The sequence below is a fragment of the Anabrus simplex genome, chromosome 12 (assembly GCF_040414725.1).
Source record: "Anabrus simplex isolate iqAnaSimp1 chromosome 12, ASM4041472v1, whole genome shotgun sequence".
NCBI lineage: Eukaryota > Metazoa > Arthropoda > Insecta > Orthoptera > Tettigoniidae > Anabrus > Anabrus simplex.
In genome coordinates, this window is record NC_090276.1 from 24,394,718 (window position 1) to 24,407,265 (window position 12,548).

The following is a 12,548-nucleotide window of genomic DNA, read 5'->3' on the forward strand; positions in this document are numbered from 1 at the left end:
ATAAAAATTTGAAATTTTATTTCTTTCCCTTTCCCTTTCCTTTTTTTTTTTTTTTTTTTTTTTTTTTTTTTTTTTTTTTTTTTTTTTTTTTTTTTTGAGGCTTGATGAACAACACCAAATAACAATTGGATAGACAAGGTGAGCTCGTCAGCTCTTGTAACAGTAATGATTTGACTTCAGGTATACAATAATTTACAGAGTGAGCTTCAAGCTCCAAAGTTATAAATGTTCAAAGGAGCACCACTGCTCCATTCAGTTCTCTAGGAGACTACTCTCCAAACTTATTACAATCAAGCCTCTCCAAGGCACAATCTAAATTTTAACACTAGATCAATTCAAACAGTTTTCACTGTCTCACCTGCTCGGCAGTCTGATTTAATTAAAAGAAATAAGTTTCATAATGATAGATCCGTATTGAACTGTGATTACAATAGAGTAAATTAATATATTATTTTGGGTCCACCTTTTCAATACAAAATGTAAATAGTTTAAATTACATAGGGACTAGTTTCGACCTAGTAATAGGTCATCATCAGCCTGAAGTAAATTAAAGCGTAAATATCGAAGAAAAAATAAACAATGTAAACACAAGTACAGTCTTTTTAAAAGTACATACCATGTGGGATATTGAGCAGCAATATATTAAAAATAATAACTCTTCCAATTGACGAAGCACTGAGCGGAAGTTATGTTGTTTATTTATGAATAAAGTTCAGTGCGCGTATAGCATTAAAAGTCCAGTGTGCACTAAAAGATGTTATAAAGAAGAATTATCAGTTGAATGCTGGCTTCTTGAGTTTGCTGTTGTATATTCGAAGAAGTTACATCGTTTTTTAAGGTATTCATAGACGTCAAAACACATGGATGTTGGAAAGGCTCTTCAGTTTTTTGGAACTAGGTAATTGTTGCGCGTGGAGGCTTAGGAGTCCAGAGAAGCGCTATATTATGTTAAAAAATAGAGATCCATAAAAAAGTCGAAACTAGTCCCTATGTAATTTAAACTATTTACATTTTGTATTGAAAAGGTGGACCCAAAATAATATATTAATTTACTCTATTGTAGTCTGATTTACTCTTAAATTGGAGTAGTTAGGCAAGAGGTGCCTATTCTACAGGCCTTAGTGAAAAAAGAGAAGGTTTAAGGTCTTCTTCTTCTTCTTCATCTATTCCCTTTTCCAGATTCTCTCTGGGTAGGGTAGTGTACCAAAGCCCTCCACCTTCCTCGCTCTTTCCACCATTCCTCTTCTAGTACTTTATTGCTATTGACTCCCCTATTTGCAATACAGTCCACAAAAGAGCTCCTCCATCTCATTCTAGGCTGTACCCTTGGCCTCTTTCCAGTCTCTGTATCCATGAATGTTCTCTTTGGTATTCTCTCTCTTGGCATTCTCATCATATGTCCAAACCATTTTAGCTTTGCTATATCAATCTCTTTTTGAAGTTTACACACACCCACGCTTCTCCTTATTTCCTCATTTTGTATTCTATCTCGTCTTGTCTTTCCCTGTATGCTCCTCAAGAACCTCATTTCAGCTGCTTGTATCTTACTTTGGTTCCGCTTAGTTAATGTCCAGTCTGCTGATGCATAGGTCAGTATAGGTTTATAATAGGATGAGTGTCCGGCTCCATGGCTAAATGGTTAGCGTGCTGCCCTTTGGTCACAGGGGTCTCACGTTCGATTACCAGCAGGGTCGGGAATTTTAACCATCATAGGTTAATTTTGCTGGCATGGGGGCTGTATGTGTCGTCTTCATCATTTCATCCTCATCATGATGCGCAAGTCGCCTACGGTAGTCAAATCAAAAGACCTGCACCTGGCGAGCCGAACTTGTCCTCGGACACTCCCAGTACTAAAAGCCATACGCCATATCCATTTCATAGGATGAGTATAAAACCTTGTTGTACTTCATTGGCACATCTTTGTTCCATACAATGTCTCTCACACACTGGTAGAAATTTGCAGACTACTGTATTCTTAAATCAATTTCTCCATCCACATTTCCATTTTGTGATACATGCTGCCCAAATATTTAAAATTTTTCACTGCTTCAAGAGGCTCATTTCCTACTTTTACCACTCCACTCTTGTCATGATCAAAGTCTTACTTTTCACAGTACTAATCTTCATTCCAAAATTTCTTATCTCCTCATTCCATAAATCAACTTGTGTCTGTACTTCCTCTTCATTATCTCCCCAAACTACAGTATCATCAGCAAAGAGCATAGACTTTACTTGCTCGCCCATCATCTTCCCCTTGATATTGTGTAGAATTATATCTATGATGATAATGAGGAGTAAGGGAGACAATACACTTCCCTGTCTTAAGCCTGTCTCAAATCTAAACCAATCAGTTTGAACCACCTTGGTTCTAACACAGCTTTCACAATTTTGATACAATGCTATTACCATCTGCATTGTTTCATTCCCAATCTGTGCCTCTGTCAATGTTTTCCATGCCAAATTCCTTAGGATACTGCCATATGCCTTTTCATTATCTAGAAACATTACTACCATGTCCTTTCCACATTCCCAATACCTTTCCACCATTTGACGCAATGTAAATATTGGATCAAATGTGGACCTGTCTCTTCTGAATCCATACTGGTGTTCTGCCAATTTTCCCTCTACTCTGTCTCTGATTCATCTATCCAAGATTCTTTCAAGGATCTTAGCTGTATGAGGTATCAGTGTCACTCCCCTGTAATTTTCACATTGCTTCCTGTCTCCTTTCTTGAAAATTGGTATAATGACCCCTTTTGTCCACTCTTTTGGAACAGTCTTTTCTCTCCATATTACTCTGACGAGTCTATACGACCACTGCACACCAACTATTCCTGCTGCTATTATCATTTCTATGGTGACCTCGTCAATTCCAGCTGCCTTGCCTCGTTTCATTCTTTTAGTGGCCCACTCAATCTCTGCCATAGACACCTCAGTTTCCTTATCTTCCATCTGCACTAAAACTGGTTCTTTGATTTCTCCTTGTACCGAGGTATTATGCACGCTGTAAAGCTGTTCAAAGTATTTTCCCCACCTCTGCAATATATCCTGCTTCTCTGTCATCACTTCCTCCTGTTCATTTTTAATGAAGTAAGCACCTTCACCTGAGTCTTTCTTCTTTTTTACCCACTGGAATAAGATCTTTTTGTTTCTGGTTGTATCTTCTTGCAGAGATTCAGTGAATTTTTGCCAGCAGTTCTTTTTCTCTTCTTGAACCACCTTGGAGCACTCCTTCTTGCAGTCCCTGTGTTCTGTTTTGCATTCTGTTGTTCTGTCTCTCAGCTATCTTTTCCAAGCTTGTTTCTTCCTTTTAACTATATCTTTTACCCTATCATTCCACCAGGGCATTTTTTGATCTTTCTTCCTTCCTGATACTCTTCCACAGGTCTCTCCTGCAGACTCAACCATGACTGTTTTAAAGTATGCCCATTCTTCTTCAACCCTTCCGATGGCTTCCTTAGGTATACTTGTATTAATGTGTGTCTGAAACTCTTCATTTATTTATTTCTCCTGCAATATCCACACCCTTAGCTTTCTCTGCCTAATCTCAGTCATCTTTTGTATCTTTCCCATCTTTATCTTAGCTATCACAACTCTGTGATCTCCTTCGAAAGATTCACTCGGGAGGGCTGTTACGTCTACCAACATTTTCCTGTTACATTTCTCGACCAAAATGTGATCTATCAGAGTTTTTATTTTATTAGCCCAACTATATCTTGTTATCTTCTAACTGTTTTTTCTTTCAAAACCATGTGTTACCAATAAACAGCTCATTTCTTCTACAAAAGTCTACCAAAATATCTCCAGCCTTGTTTCTCTTTCCATATCTCTTCATCTTCTTTTCTTTCCTGACCTACTTGGGCATTCATGTCTCCCATGATCACAACTTGTTTGTCCTGTATATGGCCTTCCAGATATTCAATGTATTTCTCTAGATCTGTACTTGTATTTCCTGTTTGTGGAGCATACCCTTGAATTATATCTATAACACCAGTTTCAAGTCTCAATCTGACCTTAATCAACGTGTCATTTATTCTTTCCACCAATTCTAGGTATTCCTTTAGGTCCTTTCTAATTATGAGACCTACACCATTTTTGGCTTCTCTTCCTCCACTATAGTATAAGGTGTATCCTTTCTCTAGTTTCCTCTCACCTTTTCCTTTCTATTTGGTCTCACTGATTCCCAGCAATGCTATATCTTTGTCAACCATAAAATCTACAATTTCTTCCACTTTCCCTGTTAGTGTCACCACATTGATGGTCACTGTCTTGATGTATTTGGTTGCTGGTCGCCCATTTCTCACATTTCTCTCAGCATCACAAGAATTGCACGTTGCTTGTGGGGAACGCCCTAGCATTTCAGTACACTTGTCATCATATAGGCTTTTATTACCATGGGTTTGCCACTCCCAAAGGCATTTTAGAGCTACTGCCAGCCGAAACTTGTAGGCCGCTCCTCTGGAGTACAGACGCTACAGCTGAAATGGGGTTTCAGTGGCATTTCCTCCACTGAGCCCATTTCCCTTCTATAAGGACTCCTCCACCCTTAGCTGTTGGTCCTTATATTGGGTCAGGCTATTTACCGCCGCCCAACACTCGGCGTGGAGACACTGGCTGTATGGTTTACTCCTTTACCATAGCAGATTAACTGGCCAGAGAGGTTTAACGTATTGGCCATAAATAAAAATGCTAGGAGGCGAACACTTGCACTACTTTGAAAATACACTCTGAAACACTTAAAACTCTGTGTGGACTTAGGGCCCAAAGTTGCAGAGGCTAAGCCTATACTACAGAGGTGACTAGATGGAGAAAAGTTAAGTTCCAAAAAGAAGAGATAAAGTTTAAATTTTATGAAATCATAGTCACCCCAATATCAAGTTGAATGGGAATTAAAAGAGGATTAACACTCTTTATTCCCTAAGTTCGAATAATGTCCTTAGACTTGCTTAAAACTTTACATTGAAAAGATGATAGATTTACATTAAGAAAGAATTTTGAAACCTTCCCCTCAAGTCAGCTTTCTGAGACTATCACATGATTAAAAGATGTCTGCCATTACCTTGAGCTGTTGGGCCTTCTGATGACGCGTTAGGCTTGCCCCCCTGCCTCCGCTACGAACACACTCTAAACCTCTTGACTGGAGCGATGGAAAAGACAACATGGCCCAAATGATCCCAGCTTTTATAGCGGGGAGGAAGATTCCAGAACTCTCTGGGCCGAAGCCCTGTACACACCCTCAATTTTGATTAGCTAATTTAACAAATATACAAAATTCCTGACTGGTTCATAAATTTGATGAAGAAGAAAGAGATAGCAGTGATAGTAATCTAAGAACACAAAAAGGAATCTGTTGTATACAAGGAATCGGTATACAGAAACACAACATAAATTTATTGCCTCAATAAGTTTTTACACAATATGTACATAAATATAACTGAACTTTTCTTGAAGCTGGATGAACTTGTACGCAATTAATGATGATATTAACAGTAGACTGAGGGTCTGTTGAAATATACACTTTATATACATGAGAGTTCTATATACACACAAATCTATCTTGAGGAGATGGTCTGTCAAATAAGAGAGAGTTTAAGATAGTTGAAAACTATCTGCCTTGTAGAATTACTAGTGTAACTTGTAATGAAAGTTCGTACTAACAGAATGCTAGTAATTGCCGAAGGGTTGTCAGGAGCTGACATAAATATTCACAATTAGTAGAATACTAATGTTGATGTCGGAGCATAAGTGAGGACAGCGGGAGGTGAGGCAGTGTCTAGAGGTGAAACCTCATCACCAGCATTCAGTCCACCTGTTCGATACACATGTTTAACACTAGAACGGCCGAACTTTCCTCATACCTATAAAGGCCACATGATATAGATGTTGATTCCCATAGGGAATCTGAAATATTTGTTCCGAATGAGTAAATTTATAATACCAATATAAATGGTCCGTTATTGGACATTATAAATTTTCCAGCTAACTCATTCCCGGTTGCCAGCGTTTCGCCCTCGTGTGCTAGGCTGGGCTCATCAGTTGGTACCTAGCACACCTACCAAGACGCTGGCTAGTGCATACCGTGGAGGCCACTGTGTAGGCTAATTGTAGCCACGGGCAGTGCCAATGCACTATGAGACACTTCGTCTCATTATAAAAAATTGATGCCTGCTTGGCCATCAGATGATATAGATGTTGATTCCCATAGGGAATCTGAAATATTTGTTCCGAATGAGTAAATTTATAATACCAATATAAATGGTCCGTTATTGGACATTATAAATTTTCCAGCTAACTCATTCCCGGTTGCCAGCGTTTCGCCCTCGTGTGCTAGGCTGGGCTCATCAGTTGGTACCTAGCACACCTACCAATGTCCAATGTCAGCCACGTGCTTTGATAACTCTTCCAATAACTTCCAAACCACAACTAACAGTAACTAACTTCACTGTCAAGATCACCTCTTTATATAGGTGCCTGGCCAAGCGTCTAGAAAGTTACGTTACAAAAATAGTTACCTTTGTGAATATTCTAGACTGTCCAATACATAGATTAAAATGTACAGAATATTCTCAATTTTTCTAGTGTCTATACCATTCTGGAAGTTACATTGTGTTTCACAATTATAGATTACAATTTATATATACAGGTAATAATAAATTACATAATATTAATTTACAGGTATTTACATTAAATGAACTCATATTAATATTTATGTATAGCACGGTTCATGACATAACCTCACAAACAACACAGTCTTATCATAATAATAATAATACAAATACCTTCATGACATAACATCACACACAATACGATCATTCGACTACGTAAACAATTCTGCAGAATTACTATTGTTTACGTAGTTGAATGATCGTATTGTGCGTGAGGTTATGTCATGAAGTACTAATACTAAATGTATGTACACTTCATAGCTATACATACAAGTAATAATAATAATAATAATAAGTAACCATACTCATAAAATAATAATAATAATTCAATAATTTGTAAAATCATAATAATTTGATTGTAAAATAATAATAATAATCACAATCGTAAAATAATAATAATAAGCATAATAATTCAAGCTCGATATCTGCATTGGTTACCCGTGGGTGAGAGAATATTGTTTTCAAGTTATACCTGTTATCGCACTTGCGTCAGCTGTAACTGTGAGCAAGATGTGGAGAAGAGAACTGGTGCTGCCCATACAGCATTTGGACGACTATCACACCAGGTGTTCATGAATAAAGACCATGAAGACGAAACTCATGGTGTACCACTTTGTTGTCATCACAACATTGCTATACGGTTGTGAAACTTGGACCCTTTACCGAAGTGACTTGAAAAAGCTTGAATGCTTCCACCAACAAAAACTTCGATCCATCCGAAGGATCAAAAGGGAAGATATGTCACTGACATTCTGTTCTTGAGAAAGCGCATGCCAAGAGCATAGAATCATCCATCATTCATCATCAATGTAGGTGGATTGATCTTGTCCGTCAGATGAACGATACCAGATTTCCAACCCAAATCCTGTATGGTGAACTTTGTTCTGGCACCAGACCTTGTGGAGACTCTATGAGGCACCACAAGGACTACGCACGGAAACTCCACGCAGCACAACCACGCCCTCCTCCAACAATTCTGTGCAATATGTGTGGACGCTTATTCCATACTAGAATTGGACTGTTCAACCATCAGAAGTACATCCACAGACAGAAGTGAATTATTGGAAGAAGTTAATTACTCGGAAACGAGTTAAAGTAGCCGCCGCCGATGATAGGATGCACTTGGTTGCCTGAAACGTCCACGTAATCCTTGGCCACAATTCATCCTTCAAGAGTAAGAATAGGACCAATGGAATACCATGAAATTGCGATCCACAGCATCACAGAGCCACCTTCATGTTTAACAGTATGAAAGTACGCAGTCTTACGCAAAAGCTTCTTTGGGTTGGAAACGAGATAAATGACTTACTGGACCATATTACTCCCTTCCAACCCTCGTTGGTCCTTGATGATTGGTTTCGGCACCATTTGTGTCATGCTGATGCATTCTTGATTGTGATCAGAGGTTTGGAACTTGCTACCTGGCTCTGGATGTATGTTTGTGTAGCTCCAACTGTGATTGCAAATTATTATAATCTATTAACTTCATTATCTGTATTGGGGATTCTAATAATCGCAAATATAAAGATAGAAATTTTCCACCTAATCAATACATTTATTTCTTATAAGGTACTTAAAATATGAGTGAACATCAAGATCAGTGTCATAACGAACTGGTAAACATTTTAGACTTTCAAAACTACTCTTTCAAGCATATTTTATTACCACAACACATCATTGTAATTTAGCATTAGTCATTCATAATTAAGATAAGTAATGTTTTTATATTATATGTTGTTTTTATTAAGACAACGGTTCTTCAGCAGCTGAAGATGACCCATAAATAGGGTCAAAACTGGTACTGTTATGTAAAAATATTTTAAGTACCTTATAAGAAATAAATGTATTGATTAGGTGGAAAGTTCCTGTCTTTATATTTGTGATTATGTGATTGCAAACACAGGTTGTTTGATATGCTGATTGAGCTCTACCATCACTTGCATTGCATTAGCTCTATGATTCCTTGTGCCTTCAATTTTTGGCAATCCCGTTCAATGAGAATTGGTTTTTGTCCACTGCTGCTCTTAATACACATAACACACTGATAGTCCTCAATACACTAGCTCAGGGAGGTCTTCCATTTTGCCTCACTTATCAATTACATGCACAAATACGTGCTGCACCACTCAGAATACAATACTGCAAATTATAACGTTCTTCACTGCATTATCAAACAATAGTTGCAGCACACTTCCCTTTCCTTCTCACACACTCTTGTCAGTGGTCAGTTGAGCTTTAGTCTGTGTACAATCAGCAGTGATGGTGCTACCCGGAAGTAAGTCCTGCAAAACATATTACTCATACATTTTCGTCCAACATTGGTTCACAAATTTATACACTGTTTATGAGGTTCTACAAATGTCAATTAACCACACCTTGTTTTCAAATTTCTGGAAAACGATAGAAGTTTACAAATTAAACACAGGCAATCAACTCTATTGAAGCTCTCTCAAGAAAAAACTGGCTATTTCTCCTCAGCATCATCTTATTACCCAATTTGTGGTTTTCAACTGATAACACTCAAGTGAATGCTGAAATTCTCATAGATGTATTTTCCACAGACTCAATCAAATGAGATGAATTTTACATTCATTAAAATATTATTTTATCCAATATGAATGTCATTAGAAGTAAATTTAATTTCAAGAATTTATACCTGTTGTTACGTCACCAGATGCAAAATTTTACTTGTTTTAAGAGACATCAAACTTCATATCACAGCTCATAAGCACATCACCCAAATTTAAATTGTGAGTTTTGTCATTATTTTATGTATACATACAGAGTCTAGTGCTTGCCAATTTTTAGTTATAAGTGGCCTTAGATGATCATTATATGATTGAAAATAGTCCTAAAATGTATTATATATAAATAGTCACGCACAATAATATACCGTATATATTGTGACATTTTAGGTCTATTGTGATTGAAAGTGAATTTTATGTGACGGGACTACACGCCACATGTTCCACGCCGAGTGTTCACCGGCGAAATCTGTCGGCAAAGGGGTAACTTTCTTTTTCTTTTTATATAACCTGTTGAAGGGTGTAGACCAACGTTATCACCATGAGAAATTCACAAGAAATAAATATTTAAAACTTCTCATAATATCAAAACTTTAGATTCATCGCTGTAACAAACATTCTCCGAGTGTGTATGAAAAATCTGATAACATATTTTAGGAAATATAAACAATGATGTTATGAAATAAAATTAATTACAAAATTAATTAAGCAATTAATTAATTAGAAAACATGTGCCATGTGATTTACAACACTGAGGAATTTAGAACATCAATTGAACCATGAGTTATGCTGGAGGGTAGAACTAAGAATATTCGGCGCAGGCGGCGATGGACTCTCTCTCACTTGCTACATGCCAACTCATTTGCTTATTTGCTGTTGGATTCTTGTAGACCTGGACAGCTGTTACTCGGCACCACGAGGAGAGCAGTTTTGCTTCTCAGTCGTATGAAAATTTATCTAGATTCACAGCAGACGTCAATAGCGTTCATGAAGAAAGTGTGTATCATTATGTGTTGATGGTGAAGCTAAGAGTTGTAAATCAATTCAGTGAACAGTGAACATCAAGCGGTACCAGTTCATAACTGGATGAGGTGATGAAGACCAGCGTTAGGAAATCTATTTGCCCCGAGGATATCACCCATCTCATCATGCAGCATTAAGAAGGAGGACCGATGCCGACAGCGTCCTAATGCCATGAGTTCAGACTAGAAAAAAAACCAGGGTTATCAAGACATCAATGTTAAGTCGACAATTCATTTTTACTGTTCTATGTAGCTGTAATAAGTAGTTAACTTTTTTCTTGAAGGGATTATTGGTTGAACAGTAGTTTAGTTAGATTTTAACAACTTTTCCATGGCATTTTCTTGTGTTATACGATTCTGAGTCTGTATTTTCTTCCATTATATGATTTTTAATGTGCGTGATGACTGAATCTCAAGATCATCGACTGTACAGGTTTGAAATAGTCATGTCATCAGATGAGTATCTGAGTTAAATATCAGCCATCGGCTAACCGTTAGTAAATATTATTTTCCCATTCAGTTACTATGATATTGAGGAATGTGTACAGGTAATATTTTGTACTTCGGAGTTTATTTCTCCTATATTTTTCCCAAGAGGGTTTGCTATATTTTCATAAGGGATTAAGCTCATCTGACGTGCGAATGCTATGGTCGGGATATGGACAGATTTCTTTTGAATCTGACTTCTATGTTAAAGGAAGACATTGTTCGATTATTACATTTATTTGTGGTTCAAGTCATTTATGTAATTTTACCCGTCATATTTTGGACGGATGTTGCGAATTATGTTGATACTTTCCTCTCAGATTGTGCCATGTGGAGAGATGTTGTATTGGATTATGATAATTTTATGTGCTATTTGGGGACGAATCTTTGCGTCATTATGGCCCTAAGCACATGTATTCTATTTTCTGTGATGCTGTGTATAATGATGAATGAATGTTTAGAGATAACTTATCATCATTTGATATATATGCGGTTGGTTGTTTTCCATGAGAGAACCATAGACAGTAGTGTCTTCACAGAGTATTATCGAACCACAAGGTAAACTACGTCTTCTTATAAAATAAAATTGAGCGTATGAGATTATTAGAACCTCTTGTTATACTTGATGAGTTCCATCACAATGATATTAAATCGTAGCTGTATGATAGTGCTCAGCTCCTCAGTATTCAATAGATTTTCGTAACGACTTGCATTCGATGTAGGTATTGATCCAGATCCAGAATTTACAGAATGAAAGGAGGCAACCTCGAATGAAACAAAATTGATTACACAATTCAAGAAGGTGTTACAGTTACTACAATTACAACTAGAGTTAGAAAAGAAGGTCTGCCTCATAAAACAACATTGCGGACTAGCATAAATGCTAAGTTATATAAATGCTCTATTTTGGAAAATGTGGAAAACTAGGGGAAACTCCGGCACACGAGATGAACTTCTACATAATTACTGAATTTACATTAAGTGGGAATTTTCCGAAACATAAGAATGCATTTAAATAGCATAAGGCAAAATTGCGCTTACTTTAGGCGGCAGAAGACCCATGGTGAGCAAAATGCGTCCGTCCGCTCTAGTGCTCCAAATTCAAAGATGCAGACAAGGTGACTTACACACGCGAGGAGCCACAAACAGGAAATAGAGTGATTAGAAATGACCAATAACAACACTCCAGTTTGCCACATTCACCAATTAAAAATTCGCAAATACCGGCCAGTAAAAACACTTGTACTTTTGGCCAATGATGATTATCTTCTGAAATGATCCTTTCTGCTGAAATTGCATCTTCACGGATATTACAAAACGACAGGAAAGGGCCACTTACACGTGGCACACCCTGCCTCACAAGTCATGAATAAAAATTCCAAATCCCTTTCTATAATTTACCGAAAAATACAATTTAAATCAGGAAATGTAAATACCATAAATCTTCTTCATAGTCCATTTCTTCATAGGCCTAAATATGGAATAATAATTCTTTTAAATAAGAAAGCTTCATACAATAATTTACTTTGCATAAACACTTCAATTCTTTAAATGTTTTTGTTTACCCAACATGATAACAAGACAAAATTTATATCACAAGGACTTCTGTTGCTTCACTGATTTCTGCTCATTGCTGTTCAACAACGGCCACATATTTGTTTATAGGATTGGAATAATTTACCAAGGGAGATGTTTAATAAGTTTCCACATTCTTTGCAATTATTTAAGAACAGAGTAGGAAAACAACAGGGAATCCAAACCAAACCAGTCAATGACAGGTAAAATAGCTTGTCATTCTATACTAAAATCACAGACATCATTGTACAGATCTGATAATCATAATGGCTATA

General features: G+C 37.0%; 1 protein-coding gene across 1 annotated transcript in view; it reads right to left on the reverse strand.

Moving 5' to 3' along the window:
• Positions 1 to 12,548, reverse strand: part of LOC136884111 (fibrous sheath-interacting protein 1) — a 60,786-nt gene that overhangs the window by 34,315 nt on the left and 13,923 nt on the right. The gene's annotated exons all lie outside the window — the stretch shown is intronic.